The sequence below is a fragment of the Crassostrea angulata genome, chromosome 2, assembly GCF_025612915.1.
Source record: "Crassostrea angulata isolate pt1a10 chromosome 2, ASM2561291v2, whole genome shotgun sequence".
Taxonomy (NCBI): domain Eukaryota; kingdom Metazoa; phylum Mollusca; class Bivalvia; order Ostreida; family Ostreidae; genus Magallana; species Magallana angulata.
Genome location: NC_069112.1, coordinates 67,707,506 through 67,732,065, shown reverse-complemented (window position 1 = coordinate 67,732,065; position 24,560 = coordinate 67,707,506). Strand labels below are relative to the sequence as shown.

General features: G+C 37.3%; 1 long non-coding RNA gene and 1 pseudogene across 1 annotated transcript; one reads left to right on the top strand and one right to left on the bottom strand.

The window, feature by feature from the left end:
• LOC128174768 (uncharacterized) overlaps window positions 1-24,560 on the bottom strand; it is a 264,137-nt pseudogene that overhangs the window by 131,777 nt on the left and 107,800 nt on the right.
• Window positions 698-5,467, top strand: LOC128173613 (uncharacterized). The gene is made up of 3 exons (XR_008242534.1): window positions 698-2,267; window positions 3,119-3,884; window positions 5,335-5,467. It is a non-coding gene; the product is annotated as an uncharacterized LOC128173613 (long non-coding RNA).

Genomic DNA, 24,560 nt, shown 5'->3' with positions numbered 1-24,560 from the left:
TAGAGTAAATATTTAAAAATCTTCTTCTCGGAAACTAATCAGCCAGGAAAGCTGATACTTGTGTGGAAGTATCCTCAGGTAGTGTAGATTCAAAGTTGTGAAAATCATGATCCATGGGGGTATAGGGTGAGGCCACATTGGGGGTGGGGGGTGGGGGTGTTAAAGTTTTACATAGGAATATATAGAGTAAATCTTTAAAAATCTTCTTCTCAGAAACTAATTAGCAATATGATTCTTTATAATTGTTAAGACTTTGGCTCCAGGACAATTCTTTGGCCTCACAAGAAGGTTCAGAGTTTGATGTAGCTAAATATCCCATGATATATAAACAATTGTAAAGGATCTTTTTGAGAACTGCAATACTCAACATGTGATATGACTTTAAAATTGAAGCAGGTAGCTATTTTTTCATTAGAATCTTTTTGTATTACTGTATTGAGTTATTGCCCTTGATTTATTGATTCTTGATTATTTTAATTAATGCATCCACGGTTAACCAATTATTGTGATGATTATTTTTATACAATAATAAATATTCAGTGTATATAAGGTGTTCTGCATAAGTAGTTTTGGGTTAGGCCGGATTAGTTTGTTTATTTTTGATTTCCAATTTTTAGATACTATGAATTATTTTAGCCCGGCACATATATAGAGACAGTGACTATTGCATTGCAACGAGCGACTGTCTGGGGTTAAACTTGAACAGGTACGGATAGATTGAGTGTGTGGATATCCCTGCTCTATCTAATCTTCGTGTTTTCTATCCTACGATACAAAGTGTGCGGTCATTCCTGCGCTGTATCCCATTAATACAAGTGTGGGGTCATACCTGCTTGTATAGGTGGTGGTTGCGGCGGAGCACTAGTGTATGGTCATCCCTGCTGGTGTTCTGGCCTTTCTAGCGCAAGTGTGCGGCACTTACTGCTTGCGTTAGGTTGAGCTGTTGGCGCAAGTGTGCGGTCATCCCTGCTTGCGTTATCCTTGCTTGCGTTAACGTTGGTACCTGTTGAGTTGCGTAGGTGCGCGGTCATCCCTGCCTGCGTAACATTGAGGTCCTATATATGTGCAGGAGCGGTGATTAAAGTCTGCTCTTGAAAATATTGGCAGCAATCGGGGCTATCCGAGTTCCAAGGGAGGAAAATGGATTTTATTTATACAGGATCTACATGTGTTATTGTACATTGTCCAGATTGTTTGTATTATGACTCCATTAAGCTGACTTTATCATACCTATTGTTCCTCAGGTGAGCGATGTGGCCCATGGGCCTCTTGTATTAAAAGTAAAATGCTGGTAAGTTTCAGTAAGTTTCCGTTGCGGAAACCATTTGGATTCGTGGACAGCCTAAGTTTCAGAACTACGGAAACTTAATGAAACTTGAAGTTTCCGTGCTGAAACCTGTCGGAAATTCAAAGTAACCTTAAGTTTCCGCAGAGTTTGCAAAGGGTTTCCGCAGCGCTGAAACCAGATATTTCATCCAGTAAATATGCAATGAAACAGGAGATCTGAAATCCTTATAAATCCGCTAACACAGACTCGTCGCTATGTACATTAAACTCATAAAAATTAATATGCTGTGTTTGCGATATAGAGTTAACGCACTGTGTAAACGTATGTGTGAGAGAGAGAGAGAGAGAGAGAGAGAGAAAGAGATGCAGGCAGACAGAGATAGACATGCAGGCAGACAGACAGACAGATATAGGCATGTAGACAGAAATATTTCTTGATATTGAGTTTTAAGAAACTTTAAACAAACTTAATTGTTGCAGATAAGATGATAAATCCCAAACATGGAATTTTTTGTTTGTGTTTGTAACCAAGGAAGTATACTTTACCGCATTTAGGGAGATTCGAGGAATCCCATCTTCCACTTTTAATAAAGTAAGGAAACTAATTCTTAGTAAGTATAATAATATTTAGTGTCTTAGTGGTTGAATGCTTGGTTCGATGGATGAATGGATGGATCTATCATCTATCTAAAAAATGATTTGTTAAATTATATTTTATAGACAAGCAGAAGGTAATTTCCAAACAAAGGACAAAGAGACGACAATCAAAATCAATGTCGGTCTTGGCATGGCTCAGCACCTACGCAGAAAGTAATGGCGAGAAACTCCCTAACACAGCACAAATTCATCTCCCTCCATGTTCAACAAAGCAACACGTTTTTGAAACCATGCTGGAGGAAACGTAAAATCCTTTAACTATCTCTCGTAGTGACTTTTTGCGCCTGTGGAGAAAAGAAGCCTCACATATTGCTATACCCAAGGTATAACAAGATATCGACATGTACACTATTTGTTTGAATGTAATCACTAATTAATGAATACTATAATGGATTTATCTTTCATGCGGATATCAAGACCAATTTTATAAGAAAGGGGGGGGGAGGGTCTCAGACATGTTTTCGGTAGTTTTACGATGTAAATTTAAGAAAACGCAATTTTTCAGGTGGTCTGGACCCCTCCCGTCCCCTTAAGATTCACGTTTGTCTTTTTGTAATTGTCCTAGTCATTTATTTTATTCACAATCAATAGAACAAAATATTTTCCAAATGCAATATTTGCACTTGGGGGAGACAAGAGATCAAAGGGAACGCGAGGCACTGAAAATAAAAAGAGATATACATCTAAAGAAACAGAAGGCAGTTTACTAAAATACGTGCTTTAAATTAAGATTAAATACAATTTAACACTCTCAATGTGTTTTGTTTTTAAAAATTTACATTTGAAAATATGCTCTCTTATATGAACCTATAGAATAGCGAAAACGTTCAATTTTAAATGCAGTATTTTTCCTTAAAAATTGGGTCTCACAAAACATTCCTGAACTTTTTTTATATGTTAAAATTAAATCCATCTATTTAGCCAGGAGCGGAGAAAGTATTATAAACACCAAGAAAAGGCAAAGGCGTTTTCTTCCAAGTACTTATATATCATCATCGACGGCATGGACCAGAGTAAGACCGCCATTTCTCGCTTCGTCCATGCCTCGAAATTCACCTCTACTATGTGGAGGATACGGACACACCTAGTTGGGGCTTCAGTTTGGAGTATCTGATCCAGTGATACTTATATATTAAATTTAGTGGAATTTTAAGATTAAATTTTCTTATTGCAGCCATTCAACGAACATGACGTTATCCATCCTTCTGAGTGTTTTTATGGTATTAAGGACTCCATGCCCGACATGCTATACCTGCAGATGGACAACTGTGCCAGGGAAACAAAAATAAGTGAATCTATTCGTGTTCAAAATTATAGGCTTTAACATTTTAATCTAGTTTAAGACCATTTATGTGCTTGATCTCTATTTGATTTTGAAGGAGCAACATTTCTTGCTCTTGAATGTCGTTCAAAAGATTTTCTTTACATTGTTTTCAACATTGTAACAATTACATCCTTGTAGGATGTGATGAAGACATTTTGTACACTTAATTTAAGCGCAAGTGTTGTTCCACCAGTTAGAAGTGCTAAACTTCTTCCAATTCAAAATCAGGAAATTAACAATAAACTTTATGAAGACATTTTGATAAAAATGAGAGATGATGAGGTCCGCAGAGCAATAAAGGGTGATGGCTTATAATGCATTTTGGTCAAAGATTGTATGAAAAGCAAGGTCATCCTCACAGACTTCCTTATGTTGTTCAGAAGATGTGAGAACTTGGGCGTCTTCTGAATGTTTTAATGTTATCATATCTCAACATTTGTAGTCTAGAAGATGCAATTAAAGCCTCTAGTTGGAACTCCCTTCCTAAAAGTGTTAAAATCGTTTCAGAATTTGATTACAACACACAATCCTATGGCATAACATCCATAGCACTCAAACTTGGCTACAGTCTACTACAGTCTACAGCTGACAACGACCCATATACATTAATATAGATGTATGTATTACTTATCCTAGGAAATTTTTATTTGGTTATAGAGTGCAGTGAAACACTCTTTTTTAAGTACTGGTAAAGCTTTGCAATATATAAGAATGCCTGCATTAGAGATAATTTAATGTTTTACTGTAGCTTAAGAATTATAATACATGTTACAATAAGGCATAGAGTCACTTTACTATCCTCATAAAATTACCTAATTCCTTCTTAGCAGGCACAGCTGATGTCTGAAGAACAAAAAAAATGAATTGAATTAAAATATTTGATAATATTTCACCAATATAATACATAAAGCAAACCAGACACAATGATTACCGTACCTCTAAATTTTCTTCGCCAGCAAATATTTTGTCTTGTAGGCTTAATGATCATAAAAGTATGCCCAATATATTTATGCTTCGCTGTGATCTTATTAATAGTCTACAAGGTTTTAAAGTTGTTTACTACATTGTGCCGGTATATTAATATTGTTACATTGAGTTTACAACAATAGTAACTATGAAACAATGATTTCAAAATAAACATCTCACAAAAGTCGTTGAGATTTTACATATTTGATGTTTACTTGCCTACGAAACAGTCACAAACTATTTCAATATCTGTACCATACCCTCTGTGGCTGGCAGTATATATGTCTGCACTGAGTCTCTAAACCTAAATCACATGTAGCAATTGCAGGTATAATGATTGCTTTGAAAATGAACACCTACTTTGTAATTACAAAAAGAATCAATTAACTAAAAAAATAAATATGCGAAACTAAACTGCGTTCGCACTATACAATGAATATATAAAACTTTCTAATCGAAAATACTTTATCAGAATCGAAATAAATTGGCTTACTTTTTCGTCTGGCTTTGGGGATGCCAGAAATCTATTTTTACGGGATGAAGATCCCAGTGTTTTTGCCATGTTCCTTTTCAGTTGAATTAGAAATTTTCCAATTTATCTCTGATCTTCTTATACCTCATAACCTTTTCGACCTTCGCATATCATCTTGTGCAAACACCTTCAGCATTGGGTTGGAGATCGGTCTGTGTGACTTCGCGTATGGCTGCTTGTTTTTCTTTTGTCAATCTTAGTTTAACTGATTTTTTAATTTGAATATTACCGTCTTTAACCGCAAAGGAAAAACCACAAAGACAACACACATATGTAATGCTATATATTTTTTTTGTGGTGTCTTCGGTATGGCTGCAGTTATTTTGAATTCCTGCGTAACACCTTTGAGGATTTCGATTATTTCACGCGTATTCCGAACGCGAGAATCTGAGCCGAAGATTCCGTAGCCAATGCGCTGAATGGAGGACTGAAAAGGTCACTGGATTTGACCTGCGAAAGGGGTTTCGTTAGATCTTTGTGTAGCGATCTATTAAGGGCGGATCAAAGATCTTATATTAGTTATATTGTGTGGTATGGTCAGATGTGAACAGTTTGTCAAATATTTCAGGGATAAAAAGGAACACACGACAGTGTTACCGAGGCTTGGAATGACATCAATCAATGGTTCATTGTGGATGACTCCATATAACAGATTTAATGGCCGAGCTATCACCACCCCCACACCGATGTAAAACAGCACGATCTTGAAGGCATAGTTCATTTTCTAACATTTCCGTGAACACAGGATTTCAAAATGGCGATGTTCCAAAAGGAGATTCCTTTCAAAAATTTGAAACAACACGGGTATGATAAGGCAACTCACAGCGATCAAATTCCTCCGATCGATATGACGTCACAAAAAGCAGCATGATGTCATATTTTACTCAGAAACATGTCGATTTTAACTTTATCTCTGGTTTAAATTAAAAAAACAACAGACATAAAATATCACTAGAAACTCTTCTGACTGAATACATCTTCGATTTCTCTCTATCACGTATGATTATCATTGATGACGTCACAAGCATGTTTAAAAGAGAAGATCATGTCGGGAGACAAATTATCGGAATGCAGTGTTAACAATGCCGAAATAAGACTTTTTTAATACAGATACCTAAGATTGGATACAGCCTACTCCACTTATATTGAAATCGCTTATTTGAAATAGAAATAAATCCCCCTTTTTAGCCTCTCATATTCTTTGCATTAAATTTACGGTTATAATGAACTCGGCTATTTTGAAATATCGCTTATATTGAAGTCACCGATCGGTCCCCAGAGGTGATAATGAGTTGTTTTCATAACGGTTATATTGAAGTACTCTCTGGCGGCTGTCGTCACGGTTGGTGACAGTAATTATGACTGACTGGTTGATATACAAAGGTGTAAATTGATAAGTTCTCACCTTATGTGTTTTTTATACTGCTTTAACAAAATAAAATTTATTCACTGTTGAATTCTTTCTATCCACGGACGTATTGATCAGTTGTTGATGCTAGACGTAAAATGGGAACTCCACAAAAACGAAAAACTTTATCTTTAGATACTAAGTACGAACTTGTTATGGCAATTGACAAGAAAGAACAGCCTAAATCTGAAATAGCCAAAGATAATAGATTTTGGGATTAATGCGAGTACGCTAACGATGATTTATAAGCAACGGTCAGCAGTGATTGAAGCTTACGAGTCCGGTGATTATTCCCCAAAACGCAAACAAATGCGATCAGGAAATTATACTGAGGTTGAAGATTGTCTTTATAAATGGTTCACCAACGCAAGATCCTCAAATATAGCCATTTCCAGCGAAATTCTTGCTGAGAAATCTAAAGAATTCGCAAAAAAGTTTGGTGTTTCTGTATTTAAATGTTCTTCCGGATTTATAGATCGATTCAAAAAACGACGCGGAATTACATATAGAGCAGTCTGTGGTGAAAGCGAAAGTGTTGATAGAATTTTACCGATGACTGGATAAACAACAAATTGCCCAATATAATAGCAGATTATGAAGCTAAAGATATATTCAATGCCGACGAAACAGGTTTATTTTATAAGTGTGAGCCAGCAAAATCACTTCATCTAAAGGGTGAGCAATGTCATGGGGGAAACGAAGTAAAGAAAGAATTTTAGTGCTTGTTGGAGCAAATATGGATGGTTCGGAAAAACTCAAACCTCTAGTTATTGGCAAATTTCAAAATCCCCGGTGTCTAAAAAATGTCAAAAGCCTCCCTGTTCACTATTACGCAAATTCACGTGCGTGGATGAATAGCGAAATATTCAAAGATTCGGTCCGTCTCCTAGACAAAATATTCAAAAAGGAACGCCGGAAAATTCTTTTATTTATCGATAAATGTCCAGCACATCCTAAAATGGAAAATATGCAATCCATCACTTTGATATTTTTCCCCCCGAACGCTACTTCTTTACTCCAGCCAGTGGACCAAGGCATAATAAACACTCTAAAAAAATTTATTACAGAAAACTTCTCATTTCCGAGAAAATAAAATGTTTAGATGAAAATTCTGACTTCAACATTACATATGTAACATTAAACATGCAATCGAATGGCTCTACAAATCATTGTGCATGTTATCGTCATAGTGTGTTGAAATTTGCTTTCGAAAGGCCGGCTTTTCTAAATTACAAACGAATGACCAACAGACATCGGACGACGACGACGATGACTTCACAGATAACACGCCACTTGCAGAACTGAGTGAACTTCTGAAAAAAAAGCGGTTCCGAATTACCGATCGTAGAATACATAAACATAGACGAAAGAATTATTTCAAGGGAGGAAATTACAGACGAAGTAATTGTCGAGATGTATCGCGAACAAGACAATATTCACGAGAGTGACGATGAAAGTGCAGCGATCCCCGGGGAAGAGGACGTCACAGATAAAGAAGCCCAGTGTTACATGAATAAAATTAAAACTTATGTGCAGAAAAAACCTAATGTTACTGACAAAATTTTTGCAAACCTGCAGAAAATCGAACTTATTATTGACAATGAATGCAACAAAAAGAAACAAACAACACTAACTGATTTTTTCAATTAAACTTTAGAAGACTAGCATCCCATGTTTAATACATGTACATGTATAGATATATAAACGATGATTAAATTAATGTGTTCGGGTTTGATCTTCTTTATTTAAGATCGGGATTGAACTTTTACAAAATGGTGACTTCATGTCAGTCGATTTCGCTTATATTGAATTACGGATATATTGAAATAATTTGAATGGTCCCCTGAATTTCAATATATCCGGAGTAGGCTGTATTTTGTTTAATCAGCGAGTGTTATAAAAGGTAAGCGGATCGACATGTATATGGCTTGACCAGCCTTTCCTCTGTCAGTGTGTACAAAAAATGGCAAAAGTGTAACACTACCCGGATAATAGGAAAGATGATTTTGGTAAATATGACCTAAACTACCTGAAAAGTGCTGCTAGAATCTTGTGCTTTGTTGTTTTAAACGAAAAATACGTAGTATTTTCAATGAAATTTTAGAAGTTGAGAGGGTTTCCGATAAATATTTACAATATTTATTTTATGCGATGTACAATTGGATTCTAGCAGTAATACTAATAAGCACGAACTAATTGCCATTCGAATTATTGTAGCAAACATACAAATGAACTTCAGGGCAGTGTTACACTTTTTGATTTTTTGTTAAGGTAAAAAAGTGATCTATTTTTAACTGACACGCGATTCCATGGCACGGCAGCTTCAAAGATTGGGTATTAATATCCCGCGCTGTTTTCATAAAAATAAACATTATTTTTAAATTGATCATAATTTTGACGGTCGTTAAACTCGGAGTTGCCTTAACCTTCCCGAGAAGAAACGAAATTTAAAAATGAACTCATACAGTTATATATATAAGCAAAGTAATGGACTTGCCTTGGATGCAATAATATTGAAGTGTTGGTCAATAAATAATAATATCATAAGTTCTTGTAATGTACCTTTCAAAAAAGTACATAGTGAGATTCTTTATCAACAATTTTTTTATACCGTGAATTATTAATTCCAACAATGACTTGATATCTTAGCCTTGTCAATTAAGAAAGAAACAAGAAGTTAAACAGTTCACCGTGATATGAACTTGGTTGGTCACGTAAACAAATCTTGTGAAGCCAAGTAACCTTCCTTTCCCCCAATCCCCCTTCAAACAACTTCTGTTTCTCCTCCCTAGTTAAAGCAGTTTCCTGAAAAAGAAACATAATATTTTGAGTACAATAAATACCTTTCAAACAAATTATGCAATTATGACAAAATGTATAATATGAGCTACGTGTATGATCGATGTTAGAAGTTTTTCATGAAACAGGCCTCTTAGATGTAAGATTTTTAAAGACTAGAGCTTACATTGGCAAGCTTTCATTTTCTTTACATATATATATTTAAGCATTATACAATTAACTTCATAGAATCACTAGTTAGTACATGATGAGATATGAATAATCTAAGTTATTCAGATTTACCTGACTTGTACTCGCCAAAACGCAAAACCGATGGGGAGCTTGAGGCTGCAAATTGACCAGCCCTGTCACGCATGTTACATGCACCTCTGACTCTCACTTGTCTGTACGGAGCAAATGCATTTCTAACTGCAGATTGTTGGGGTGTTTGAGGTAGGTTATTCATGAAAGCTAAAAGATCATTGTAATGAAATGTTTCAATGAAGAAATGCTCTTTTCACATTATACAGTCTATTACATATCATGTGACACATAACTTAGCAACATAACTTATGTACCAGGTAATATGAAATACAGGAGTGAATGTGTGTATGTGTATTTAAACAAATAAATGTTTTCTTTGGTGTCAGTTTCAGTTGCTGTAGGTTTCAACCAATCGATAAACGGAGCATGTAGATTTCAGTCCTGTCTGTTTCTATACAGCTATGAATTAACCATAAGTGTTGGTAAGAAATAGAAGGAATCATTCTCGGTAGATGTAAAAATATATCTATATTAATAGCTACTTGTATATTTTCATTCCATAAAATTCCTGGCAGATTTTACTTAACAAATAAGGAATCATTCTTAGAGTATCATGAGGTGATCAAATATTGTCGGATGTGAACAAATCTTTTTTCATCACCTCACAATATTCAGAGAACGTTTTTCTAGTCCGAAATATCTTATGTTGTCCTGGCTTGTTTACCTGTGTGATTATCAAAATGTTCATTAAAGTTATAATTTAAGCTGTATTATTTAGTTTAAATATATATCAATTTCAAATCGAGCCTAGAATGCTGCTTCCAGTTGGAGGCAGTGATTTTCCAGTTTTCGTAATGGCGCCGGGTCTGACGTTTTCGTGGCATAAGAATTATCAAAATCGTTAAAAAAGCCATGAAAACTTCTGACATTTCGGACTTATGAATTCTTCTTACTCATATTAACATAATTTGACTTGATATTAAATGGCAGTGATTTGTTGCAATAATAACAAGCATTCTGAGAGTATTGCATAAGCAATACACGTCCCCTACCGGTTTGTATTATTCTATGAAAGCTTCCAAGCACACAACTATTTCAGAGCTATTGGAAACGAGATGTCATGCTTTAATCAGAGATAAAAGAACAGAGGAAATTAAAACTATATATTTGATATAGAAATTAAATAGGAAATAGGTAAAATAATACTCTCTATTTCATCTCCTGTAGTTTCGCCAAGTCTATTCTGTATTCGCTGGAAAAAATTTGTGAAAACAATGCACTGTTATGCACAATATCATTTCTTACCGTCTTCTGTACCCCGAATCAAACCACACAGTTAAACAGCCCAACCCGACAACGAACCCGATTGTAATAATACAAAAAACCCCGCCGATTAAATTTACAACACAATGCTTGACACTATTTTAAAGAATTTATTTGTTTGTTAGAAATGATAAAAGGAATGGTACAGGAAAAGGAATGGTTCAAGTAACGCACGATATTATTACTGACTACATACTGACCTCGTTTATTCAGTTACACACCGAACCCGATAACGAACCCGAACATTAAAAAATTGGAATATAAAAAATTAATTTTCTCGAAAATATGTCAATCAGACGCTACAAAAGTGTAAACTTGATCTGTAGTTTGACATTTTGAAGCTGTTCAGCAAGTTTCATATTATTCCTCAAATGCATAAAGAAAAAAAGTGTGGTAAACTGAAGTGGGACAGACAGACAGACTGACGGACGCAGAGGAAAGCTATAGTCCCCTCCGGTGAAACCGGTAGGGGACTAATAAAGACTATTAAGGAGTAAATCTGTAGGTGTTTCACACCAATTTAAGCAATTATACGATAATTTTGAAACGATATAACGCAAAATATTTTTTTACATTTCCTATGCAGCGTGTACATGTTAATATGTGCCACTTCAGCACACTATAGCTTTGGGCACACATCTGTCGGGGAAGCAGACCCTATCGCTTTTAGCGCCATTTGCCCTTCAACTTTCAATACTGTCTCGGCAACAACTCGTATCACGGTATGCATGGTATGTAATGAATGTTACGTTGAGAACAGCAAGTCGAATATTTGTACGAATAAATTATCAAATAAACAACTAGATGACAAAATTATTAAACATGATAGCTTATATCAGTATTTATATGATATGTTACAGAATCGAAAAATTTCTCTTTTGCTTACCTTACTATTCGCTATTTTAGCCAGATTGTTTTTGAACATGGGAGCAGCAATTGTATCGAACGCATTTACTCTATTGACAGTGCTGGGCCGAACGTACATGATGTGTACAAATTGATTATATGTTCTGTCACAGTGATTCCGTTTTTCTAATGGTAAAGTTTCCAAACAAAAAGCTGATTCTTCAAAGACATAGTTGGCAAATTTAGAAGATGACTGTAGCCTGTTTTCTAGACTCTTATTTCCTGTCAGAGAAATGTGATTTACAAGAATTTTTGAAATATGAAAATCAGAAATTCCCCCTCGCCTTCTCAAAATGTTTTTTAAGGTCTTCCGTTTCCAACGGAAGACCTTTCTATTATTGTGCTGGTTAAGATTATTCTTATTTTTTTTTTTTTTTTCTTCCTAGACGCGAACTTTGAGGCTTCATATCGTGCTCATTTGTGAACGGTTTTTGCTCAAATTTTCAGGGCTAATGGACTTTACAAAACACTATCTTCCTCAATTCATAAAAGTTAGAATTCCCTTTCCGGTAACGAGTTATTCCCCTTTTAACATTTTTTAGGGCCTTTGGTTTCCAGACAAAGGCTCCGAGACTATGATAGCAGGGAATGGGAATCCAACGAATTTGAATAGCAGAGACATTGTAGTGGTGCACATTAGTTTTTGTTTTTAGATTACGTTTTTTATTAAGGAAAAGGTAGGGGGTCAAAAAACAGGATTCCAAAAAGTGCAAAAATTTAGACATATTTTCCTTTATATCTTTTTAACGAAAAATATTTTGTTAAGACATGTTGAATAAAAGTTGTGCAGAATATCAAGGGCTTTCATTTAACACCAATAAAAAAGGGCTGGCCCCTTAAATTAAGGGCCAATAGCCCCTAAAAGTTTTTGCTTAATAACTCAAAAACGGTTAGGATTTTGATATGGCTGTCGCTGGAAAAGTTGTTTGTTGGGATCTCATAAAGGTCGTAACAATGTTAGTAGTATAAGCCCCCCCGCTGGGCGGTTCAACTGAGTGCACTTTTTATGCAAATGAGGTGTTGAACCGCCCAGCGAGGGCGGCTGGTAATCTAGCTTCTTGGTTTTCAAGCTAATAATGCTATAGTAAGCTAATAATGCTAAGCTATAGTAAGCATAATTTCATGGCATTTTTTATTGAGTAAAATTTTTCTTGTAAAAACACGTCCGCTCTCTATGAAGTCACCGAGAATTATGAGGCTAGGAGTCCTCATAGAGTTATTAAATGCTTTTTTTATTCCTGCTGAATGAAATAATAAAAAAAAGAGAATAAAAAGTGAACATTAATTTATTGAGAAACGCATGAAGAACAAGTATGAAATAACAGCGAAACAGTTCAAATGAAGTATGAAATAACACTGAATCAGTTCAATGGCACAAATAATGTCATATTACTGTCACTTTTTCTTGGGAAGAGCCAGCTTTGCCTTTTTCTTAGGAGGTTCACTGTCCTTGGGGATGGCATTTTCTCTTTTCAGACTTGGTTTCTTAGGGGTCGAGTTTTTTTTCTTGTTACCGCCTGGTGGATTATTTTCTTTGTCGGTGCATTCGGAAGCCCAGTGTCCGAGGTTTTGACAAATATAGCAGGGATCTTTGTCTTTGCTTTTTTTAGGTGGATCCTGCTTTTGTGGATCTTTGTCTTTGCCTTTTTTGGCTGGATCCTGCTTTTGTGGACATTCAGGAGCCCAATGGCCTAATTCTCTACAGATATAACAGGGATTTGTTTTCCTCGTCGGCGGTGTTGTTGTTTTTTCATCAGTCCTATTCCTGGTCTCAATTAAGATTTCACTTACTTCTTTGCTTAGAGTCTGTAGATCTTTAGTTATATTTTGTCTGGTTTCACTCAATTCATTGGTGATGGATATCAGATTGTTGAGGATTCCGTCCAGAGTGGCCATGAGTAGAGAGATATCTTCTTTACTAGCTGGTTTTTCATCGTCGTACATTCCCATTAGAAGTCCAGTCACATCCTGAGTTTCTGATAGAATGGGTTCATTAATCACAGAATCTCTGACGATAGTCGGATGACTGTAGTTCAGCTGGGCCGAGACTGGGTCTGTACTCTCCAAGAGATCTAATTGTTTCTGTGCCATGTCGATTGCAATGCCAGAACAAGACTGATAGAATGAAAGCGGTGATGTACTTTTTATAGGAAATGAACGTTCTAGAAAATTCTTTATTGAGGCACGAGAATATATGAGGCATTTTTTTACTTTCTAGAAAATTCTTAATAGAATTGAGGCACGAGACTTACCTTCTAGCAAATTCTAATCATCTTGTATAGAATGTTCTAGAATATCTAAATTTTTATATATATAAATAAGAAACCAGTGACAGTTTTTTCTGTTATTTATTATCTCTGAACGATAAAAATTCAAAAGCCGGTAAGCAACATCAGCAATATATCATGGCCGATTTTCTGAGAATGATTTTAGACGATCTAGACTCACCTTTCAACGGTTTGGATTTTGTTAACTCTTCTTTACAGACCGAGGGCTGGGAGGAAAAATACAAGAGTAATATTGCTGAAATTTCAGACCGGACGCAGAAAGAGATTACCAGTGTGGATTTTTATAGGAATGTGATTGTAGCATTAGCTCAGATGAACGACGTTAACCCTGGGAGATTGGTGGTCATTCATTACCTGTCTGAGGAAGTGAAAAAGCAATTTTTACCTAAATTGACGGGGATTTCTTATGAGGAATATCGGCAGGAATTTCCTAAGTTACAGTCCATCTCTCTAGGAAAAAAGAAGTGGATAGAATGTCATCGGCTACATCAACGGATCGAATCGATGCGGGTGACAGCCATACAATTCGGGTGGATGAAATTACAGCAAACTCTGGAAGGAAATCGGGGAGAAAACAAGTGACTTTTGATCTCACACGGGACCAAATATACGATTTACCTCCCGAGGACCGAAGAAATCCATGGATGTTTGAGGCCGTAGACCGTGCAAGGACCGTACGTAAAATAAAAAAACTGTTATGGATCTATGTGAAACAACAAAAACATTGAGTTTGTGTATTAGAACACTGTTCTATATATTGTAATTTTTTTAACACAGTGCTATTTGAAGTGAATGCTGTATCTATGGTTAATAAATCTGTTGTAAAATAATATGATTTGTATTTATTTTATCATGCTTTTTTCAGTTATTTACAATATTGTAGCCTTCAATCATACAGCGGCATATCAAAAGCACAGTGTATTCTCTCCGTACAGAGAAGTGAAAAAAAATATGACGTCATAATAGCATATCAACTCTCTAGATCGATAGGAAAGGGGTTGGCCCTATGCCAAAACAAAAGCGACTTTTTTTAAGGGGCCAGTCACAGTGCCTTATTTTAGTCACATGACCAAAAGCGACTTTTTTGACGGATCTAATCCCCGCCTTTATTGAGTCACGTGACACATAAGTAGTTTCAGCGTTCTTTTGATCCAAATGTCAACATATCCAATGGGGGGGGGGGGGCAGGTTTTTATCTATTCCACGACACCCCAGCCAATGAGGGTGACTTTTAGATACCTACTCACTTTCGAAGGATCTATTATCAAACTGTGAGGGTGATGCAAGTTGTTTTGTGTCAAATTGAGGATGTGTATCGCATGAAATGCATGGAAAGGGGAGATAATTGAACAAAACAATGGATATTTTGACCCTATCTAACGTGTGGATTTGTTTACTTGTAACTTATGGGGCATTTTAACCCTGTTATCCGTGAATATACAGACGGTAAATCTAAAGTACATCCTTGCATAGAATGGGACCTGTCCGAAGATTATGTTAAATACTCGTGCCCACTCTGAAATCGATCGTCTGCATTGATCGATCCATCATGGACAGCAATCCGTTTGCATTCTTTCCAGTTCTACCCGGATCAAGAATCCGTATCATCGCTATAGGAGAGATGACTGAAGATTTCAGTAACTGGAGAGAGATCCACAGAAGAGAATTAGCGAGATTTCAACCTTATGATATACACATGGCCCGCAGGAGGCAGCGGTCGGCATCATCAGCGCCAGCATCACAGCCATCACCTGCCTCACCAGCGCCCTCGCCACCGCCAGCCCCTAGTCGCAGGCAACGAGTTCTGCTGAGAGCGCCCCCGGAGGGAGAGGATAGCCGCCCCGTTCCATCAGCCCCCCCAGCGTTGAGATCTCGGGCGCCTTCACCCCCTGGGCCGCAGGGAGCATCCCCTCACCACCAGTGCGGCGCACCCCCTGACTGGGCCTACAGAGTGGAAGGACGAATGATCCTCAAGTGTGAGCGCTGCCAGCAGAGATTTAGACATTCGATAGTTGCATGCCGCAACTGCCAACAACGAACAGCATGCTGCAGCTGTGTACTCCAGATCAGCAGGGGTGATCCCGACGACAACAGATGTCCAGGCTGTTTGTATTTGTAACTTGTAACCAGATAGTTACACCCCAACGGCCCTTTTAAGGGCCACCACATCTTTAGAAAAGATGCCTCTATTACACTCAATTTTTAACACCAGTTCACCTCTTTTTTAAAAATGTTTAATTGTTTTTTTAAAAATGAATCATTCATTTAAAAATTTACAATAACTTTTTTTCATATACTTTTTTAAAATAAAACACTTTATTTTTTAAAAAGTAATAGGTTTTAAAAAGTTTTTTTCTTAATTATTTTTTATAAATAATATTAATTTCTAAGATAAATATTTTTTAAAACAATTAAACACTATGTTTTTTTAAAAAAATAATATAATGTTTTAAAAAGATTTTTTTAAAAGTTTTCTTAATTATTTTTTATAAATAATTTCTAAGATTAATTATTCATTTTTTTTTTGTAAAACAATAATCACTGTATTTTTTAAAAAATAATATAATTTTTTTCAATACATAGCTTTTTTTTTTCTTTTTCTTATTTATTTTTTTTTAGAAATCATATCATTTTTTATATAAATTAATTTTTTTAAATACAAGAAAAAACATTTTTTTGTTTACAATTTTATTAAAACAATAATCAATGTAACAATAATCAATGTAACAATAAACACATATTTTTTTGATGAAACACAGTAACAATAAGCACAGAACCCCTGTGCATGTTATTGAAAATCAGTCTTGATAAATACAAATAAGAGCAGTCCTTTGATGTACAAGTTTTCCATTTTACTGAAGTTTTTTTTCTCCTCACACTTACATGCTACCCACCGTTTGAGCAAAATGACAATATCTGGACCAGCGTAGATGTTCTCGATAGGCGTCGTCCACTGGTTCCCATTCACTCAATGTCATTCCACAACAAAAACAGGTCACTCTATCGCCATACTGAGTGTAGATGAATCCTGCTCGCGCCAAGTCTGTTTTGCTGGGTCCCCTTAAGTATTTTGGCCAGTTTTGAAACGTTGCATACCTAGAGGCAAAGGTTCGGTACTCCGGATATTGCCAAATATGCGGCATTGTAGGTGGTGGTGGTGGTATGTGCCTCACATCCAAAAGCGAGTAAAATGGCGAATCCTTCCTATTTGACTGAGCATTTGGATAACTCATGCTAAAACCAGCAGCACTGGCAATTCTTGTATTGTCACTCCGCACACGATTGGAACAGGAATCCGCCGCAGAAAAACCACCAGCAGTACCAGCAATTCTTGTATTGTCAGTCCGCGGAGGATCGGGACAGGAATCCATCTCTAGAGCATTGATCACACTGTCTACGGTCGAAGTCATCTTGATATCTCTAGATTTCAATTGTCGTAAAACTGACACCAAATGAATGTTACAAGCTTTATATACTGTAGGAGTAGTTGAGGTTCTAGAAAATTCTAAATAGAATTGAGACACGTGCCTCATTTTTTAGAACAGAATATTCTAGCAATTGACTGAGGTTCTGGAGAATAGAATTAAGGCACGTGCATTTTTGAATAGTTTTAAGCATTAAAGAGCTCTCAAAATATCTTTCTTTTTTAAAAAACAAACAAGACCGAATTTTTTTAAACATTTTTAATTAAGAATGAACAACAGCAACAATAACAGCAATTAATACATATTTTGCCAGAAACATTTGCAAGTTTGTCCTTGATTTCTTTTGGGTTTACGATAAGTCTCTCTAAACCATTGAGCCACATAATGATCTCGTTGAAGGGGAGATAACCTTGACGTCCTTGGGAATGGAAACAGCCAATCTAACGCTCGCCTGTTTCCTCGATGGCGTTGGTGTAAAAAATACACACAATAATGTCCACAGACATCCGTAGAGTAATCTTGATAACAATTCTGATTGTAAGTCCAATGTCTAGCGTGTCTAGAGATGAACTGTCTAATTTCTTGATGTAGGGGAGGTAATCCGTAAGAATCAAAATATTCCACATGAGCTCCGTTCCAATATAAACACACCCAATGCGTTCCGGGTTGATCGTGAGAATCTGTATTGATCACAATGGCTTTTTCATGAGGTCTTAATTGATCCGGTAGTAAATCTCGGGGATACACTCCTCCAAAGGATCTTCCTAAATCTCGTGATAACACCTCTCGTAACTGACGTGAATCCATTTTTTTTAGTAATCAATGTTGACTTCTCTCTGTTTGTTGATTTCCAGCAAATTGTCGAATTCGGCATAGACCACACAATTTAAAGTCTGAACTAAGTTGTTTGAAAATTGAACTTCTATTCTCAAGTTTCCAGTTTCAATTAGATGAAATTTCTCTAGTTGAGCTTCTTGATCTTTCGTAAAATCCACACACCAGAGCGTGTACCCGTTTTTATACTCTTCCAGGGTAATGTCCGGGGCCCAGTCTCCTCCCAATTTCCCCAGCCCTTGATACAGACTCAAATAAGATCTTAGGTACTGATCATTTGCAAAATCGGGCTCAAAGGGCCGAGTGGTCATGGTTTCTCCGTTGATACTTATTTCTAATTTCTTAATGTTCTCGTGTTTAAAATTAAAAGGATTTTTAGTAGCATCTCCGTTGAAAGCGGCATTTTCTACAAAGCCTAAGAGAACACGTTTAGGCATTTGTCCTTGAAACAGATGATCGGTGATTTTTGATTGTGACCCCGTGGCGATCGTAAAGGTTTTCACTTCTACTCTTCTCAGCGGATATTTAACTGTCTCTGAATTCAAGCGCTGATTGATGGCATTCTGTATGGCAGGGGTAGGTTTGATTTTTCTCACCCACATCACGATACTTTGAATAGAAACTTTACCACTACTCAAGGCGGCTGTCATCATGTAGAATTGGGGTTTCGCTCTATTAAATCGGAGGCGCACATCTACCCCATTAGGCAGAAATTTCTCTTGTTGAAACAAATCTATGTGTAAACGATCCATCAACACGATCTTTTTGCTAGCGTCTATAGCCTTGTGGCGTTCTCTCAATCCGTCATTCTTAGACTCATTGGGGTAGGTCAAGGCTAATTGTGTCGCATCGATGTTCACCTCATCATCTGCGACAGCAAAAGCAGTTTTTGCTTGAGTGGCGGCGGCATACTTGAGATCATCCATGTGTCCAGCGGTATCTTTGACCCACAAACTACAGGCTTTCATCTGAGTCTCTAATGTTCTGGGTTGATAAGATAGTAATTTCTCAAAGTAGGCTTTGTAGGGATAGGTGTCCGTTCCCGGGGTAATGATTTTCCCATTGAGACTCACATCGATTTCCGTGAACAATGAATGTAAGATGTTATTAACGGGAGTCGAAGTACTATGGTCTCCCGTCAAATTAGTCCCGTCGTCTTTGGTGAATTTACACACCATTTGGAGATAAGTTTGTGAGAGATCAATGTATTCATCTCCTTGACCCTTGATTTCAAATTCAATGGGGGCCGTGTCCGATTGGAGGGTACTGGATATAGGGTAATATTCCATCCATTTCGAATCTTCTAAAGTAACATTCGTAGGCGAGGTTTTAAACAGTTCTAAACTGTCCATCCCACAGGCACAAGACTCTCTATGCATCATCTTGGTAAGTGTGACTGATCAAAAGAATCCAATGGTAATGATCTGATATGATCCTGTACACCTCCTTATATACCCTCTCAGTCAAAAATATCTAAGGGTCTAGTTTTCTTCTTTTTCTTAGGAGGTCTTTCACCACTAGCGGTTTCTAGTGATCTCTTGATCCGAGGTCCACCCCGGGCTAGGAGTTTAGGTTTGGCGGGGGGGCGGGACTTTTCTCCCCCTTGAGATAGCATGCGTGAAGCTGTATTTTTGATGACTTGTCCCCCATGCGTTTTTAACGCATCCTTGAAGGATCTTTTATTTTCTAACACATCTAATCCAGTTTTAGCTGCTGCAGTTAATGCTTGTTTAGCCGTTGATTTTAGTAAATCTGTAAAAAATCCTTTTCCTGCCTGGGGTCTAGAGTGTCTTGGACGGCTGCGTCGGCGTGGCGGTGAGCTTCTTTCTGGTGAATACTCATAGCTAGGAGGGGGAGGAGGCGGAGGGTAATAGTGGCGTGAAGGGGGGTAATAGGGAAGCGGTGAGGGTCCTGTGGGAGCTCCTCCTAGTAGACCCGACATGACATTTCTCATGACTGGAGCTGCCAACTTAAGAAGCCCCCCTAACCCGTGTCCTTGTTGACGCAATATACCTCGATGGTACTGCATGCTGTAGACCAAACAATGAGGGTTTTTTCACGAATGACAGGTCTTTATATAGAGGCTCTCTTTATCTTGATTCCTAGTAAATCTAAGAGCGTTGAATGCATAGATGCAGACATTCTAAACAACAGGTGATACAGGTCATTACTCCCACAATGATTGTAAAAGTGAGACTGTAGATATCCATCTCCTTTAGTACACTTTTCTAAAATGAAGTTTCAGGATAGATTTTCCATTTAAAAAGGGCATGACAGTCCCTAATGGAGTCTGAATGTGTATGTCTATCGTATCGAAATGTTTTTTACTCAGTTTCAAATATTCAGCTCTAATAGGCTCCCATCTCGTCTGTTCCTGGACTTTCTCTCCTTCACGGGGGACAACTCTAAGTAACTTCAAAGCATTTGACCCCACCACTTGGGGTTCGACGATATCGCAATACACATACATTTGTTTTAAGTTCTCGTGCATATCAGGGGTATGAACTGCCATGTGAGTGACATTGATCCACAGGCTCATATATCTTTTACCAAACTTCCATTTGAGCTCATCTCCAAACCCCATCTTATAAGCTAAAGTAAGGGGAAAACTAATACTGAAGCGTAAAGTGGATAACTCCTTTCCGTTTAATTGAAATTCGATACGGGAGAATTTTTGGCGATATTCTAGTTTCATGTTTCCGACATCTCCAGTCTCTGCATCAGGATATTTTTTCCAGACCTTTTCCAGACAGCGTCTAAGTCCTTCGTTGATTTCCTCTATTAATGACTGAGGATCTGGGTAAGGACCCCCTCGGAATTTCACTCGATAGTGATTAGCCTCGCTATTTCTTTCTATTGATATTTTCCAAAAGCCTTTGTCCCAATCGACTAGCATGGGACATTCAATGAGTTTCTCTCGACCTATTTTTTCAATTGTAAATCGCCCTGCTCGATATATATCGGGATCTACGGGTTCTACATCGAGATGAGTAGGAATCAAGATATCGAAATGAGCTTCCCTTGGGTCTATGTTTTGGAGTGTATTAGGATACATCATTTCAGTGAGACCTACTTCCCATTCACCGTCGGTGAAATCCATGGTTTGGGGTAATAATGTTTTAAAATGAGCCACCGTATTCTCGGGAAAAGTAGACATAGATCCATCACTGAGTAGAGTCATGTAAAACCCTGTATTCTGAGCCATGGCTTGAGATCAAATGAGTCTCATACATAAATAACACTCTTTTTATATATACTTAATTTTTTATTTGAACAACAATAACAACAACATGAACAAACATGGATGAATATTGTCATACACTGTGAGATCTGCTTATTTTGACTCGGATTGGAAAGGGTCTCCGCATGTATAGGTACTCGTAAGGCACACAGGAGTCCACAAAATCATAGCCTTTGGTAATCGTCTTATGAAAGTCTTTAGAACACTTTTTGAAATCATCTGTCCAGTCTCCCTCGATAAGAGTCCATGCCGGTTCGTGGTTTTTTGAAGGGTGAAACACATTCCATTGACATTTCACTTTCCACCGAAATTGTTTATATTTACTTTTTCCAATCATCCGGAAATATCGTTTTCCAGCGGGAATCGGAATTCTTTTGTACAAGTAGATTTTTTCCTCTCCCTGAGGAATTCGAGGTTTTTGCATGAAATCACGCAAACATTCCAACTTAGTAGACACCCATGCTCCCTTAAAGTTTTCCCTAGGAGCTCCCTTAGGATCTATGATTTTCCAACGGTACTGTATGGAATTCATCTCTCTCTATCAACCATGTAGCTTGATCATCGCTTGGTCTGATAATAAGTCAAAACCTCGAGCTGCACTTCTTTAATAATGGACTCACAATCACGTGACATCTTTTCTCATGCATTTTCTGATTTAGTGCTGCTTTTGAGTTGAAGAGTAGGACTTGGCATGATATAGCCCACGGTAGAACTGAGACAAATCATCCAATATTCTCGATTCGAATCGTGTAAAGCTAACATGACGATACAAGCGATAATTAATGTCAAGCAGATCAAAAGTTGAGCAAAATACACGATTTCTGCTCTAGGAATTTTTTCTCCAAACATTTTCCAATGTTCACTTATTTGGGAAGTAGAAGATCTGTTTGAGGAATCCATGAGTCAAAGCTAGGGGGATATCCTTTCCAACGCACTTTGATTTCTTTAATGACTTTTTTCCCTATGCGCCGCTTTTTATAGTCTAGGATTTCCTCTACTTCATAGACGTCGTCTTCTTTAATGACTTTTTGTAATTCAGACTCGTAAAATGTTCCTTCTAATTCTTCTCCGTGATAGTCCTGTACCTTATATCTATAAGGAACAGCCCCCTGGACTCGATGAGATATAGTAAACAACTCCCTGGTCCAGTTAGGTAGATATCCTTTTTCAAAAGTTCGTTTCGCTTTACTGATGCGCACTATGTCTCCTTTGTGAAATTTAGGGGAAAAGAAGGGTGTAGAGGAGTTCTTTTGATACAGAGTTTTCCACACTTGTAGGACATTGGAGGCATTCACGTCAGCTGGAGCTCTTTTTATACTGCGATGATATGAGTGATTGTAGGCATATACCAGATCGGGTAAAATATCCAGATATCTTCGAGTTTTATGACGAGTGAAATATCTCCACATGCGAGCTTTTAAGGTGCGTTGAAAACGCTCTACGATACTTGCTTTTGTTTCTGCATTGCGAGTGGTGAAGAAATGAATGAATTTAAAAGCGCGCAGAAATTTCTTGTTTGTGAATTCCCTCCCTTGGTCCGACTGAATGCGAAGCGGTTGTCGCCCTTCTTCTTTAAAGATCTGTTGTAATCCGCGAATCATTTCTTTTCCCGTTTTCTGCTTTAAAGGCACCACCCAAGCATATTTAGAGAGTACATCAATAGCACACAGTAAAAAGGTATATCCATCATTCTCTTTCTTTAATTGGGATACATCTGCCAAATCTAATTGCCATTGCTCGTCGATACCGGTTACTCTTGTTTGTTGTCGCTTGAATTTGCGGCGAATGGGTTTATGTAAAGTATAAGTCTCTTGCTCTTTCAACCATTTTCTAATCTCAGCAATAGATAAAAGATGTCCCCTTGCACGCACTTGCCGGTATAAAGATTGTACTCCTCCATATCCAGTCTTAGGATTGTAATAAATCTCTTGTAGAATGGTTTGTAAAACCTTTTTCTTTTTCTTCATTTCTTTTTTAATATATTCCAATCTAGGAGGATGTTGTCTCTTTTTCTGGTTCTCTTTGGAGTTAGAAGAAAAGGAGAAGCTTGCGGTGTGCTAAAAGTCGAAGGTTCCTGAAACCCCGTATCGTCATCATTATCATCAGACTCTTTGTCAGCTAAAATGGACATAGGGGTACTGATTTTTCCTGGTCTCTGCATGGCTTTTATAATGTCTGGATTAGGTAGGTAATCTGTTGGGACATTGGTTTCTTTTAAGGCTTGAGCAAACTGGTCTGTTCCAATAGGAGGGCTGATTCCTTTGCGAGATCTAGTTTTCATCGTATTAGTTACTAGATCAATGATATTAGATTGGGGTATGAGTTTTCCTCGATATCTGATTTCTCCATCGGAATTCCATTTCAAGACTTTAGTTTTCTTGAGATGATCTAAGAGAAGTCCTGCTTTCTTTTGCATTTTGTTGCTAACACTTTTAATCACTTGTTCTTCCAGTTCTGAGGAACCTGGATCAGCAGCATCAGCAACAGGAGCAGGAGCAGCAGCAATATCAACATCTTTGTTTGCCTCTTTATTTTTCTGTGTTTTAGGTAATGGTGTTGTAAATGTCCTTTCCTTCCCCTGATCACGGGCTTGTTGTAAATAATTCCGATAACGGTGTAATTGATGTCCATAGAGAGCCACTTTTTCTTCAAGGTTCAAATCTTCTCTCCCTTGAATCTGATCTAACTGGTGTCCTAATCCAATGGTGGCTTGAAATTCAGGAGATTTAGGTAATTTTCCTTTCAATTCCAGTAACATGGCTTCAGGAACTAACACCATCTTGCGACTCATAATTTCAAAGGAGTAAACTGAGAAGCATGGGAATGACTGGGAAAACGCCCCCTTTTTGATTCAGTATTAAAGTTCGTCTGCGTTTCTGTATGGACTGGGGTTGAACCAGTCGCCTCAAGATGTGTTTCTGCGGAGCGAGTTTTTTCTTCTGAGAGGAGTTCAGTAGAACGTTGCCTTTTAAGAGGTTGTACACGATTTCACAAATTTTATAGATACAGTCATTAGAACAGTGCTTTAACACCTCTTTCTTTAACTTTGGTGAATAATGTGGCGTTGATAATAACTGCAATATGGGTAAATGAGGTTTCAGTCTAGATTTACAACAGCACACTTTGTTCTTTTTCTTCTGGCTTGTACCCATCTTTGTACAAAATGATAACTAGATTCAGTATGTAAGGGTTTTTATACTCTCCTCTAGGCAGGGGCATAACCCAAGTGAGTGGTTCTCTCGTGTTGATCTCTATTTTTCTTCACTCTAAACTCTGCAGGACAATATCGACATTGATATTTCCCCTTCTGGTTTTTCTTATCGGGAT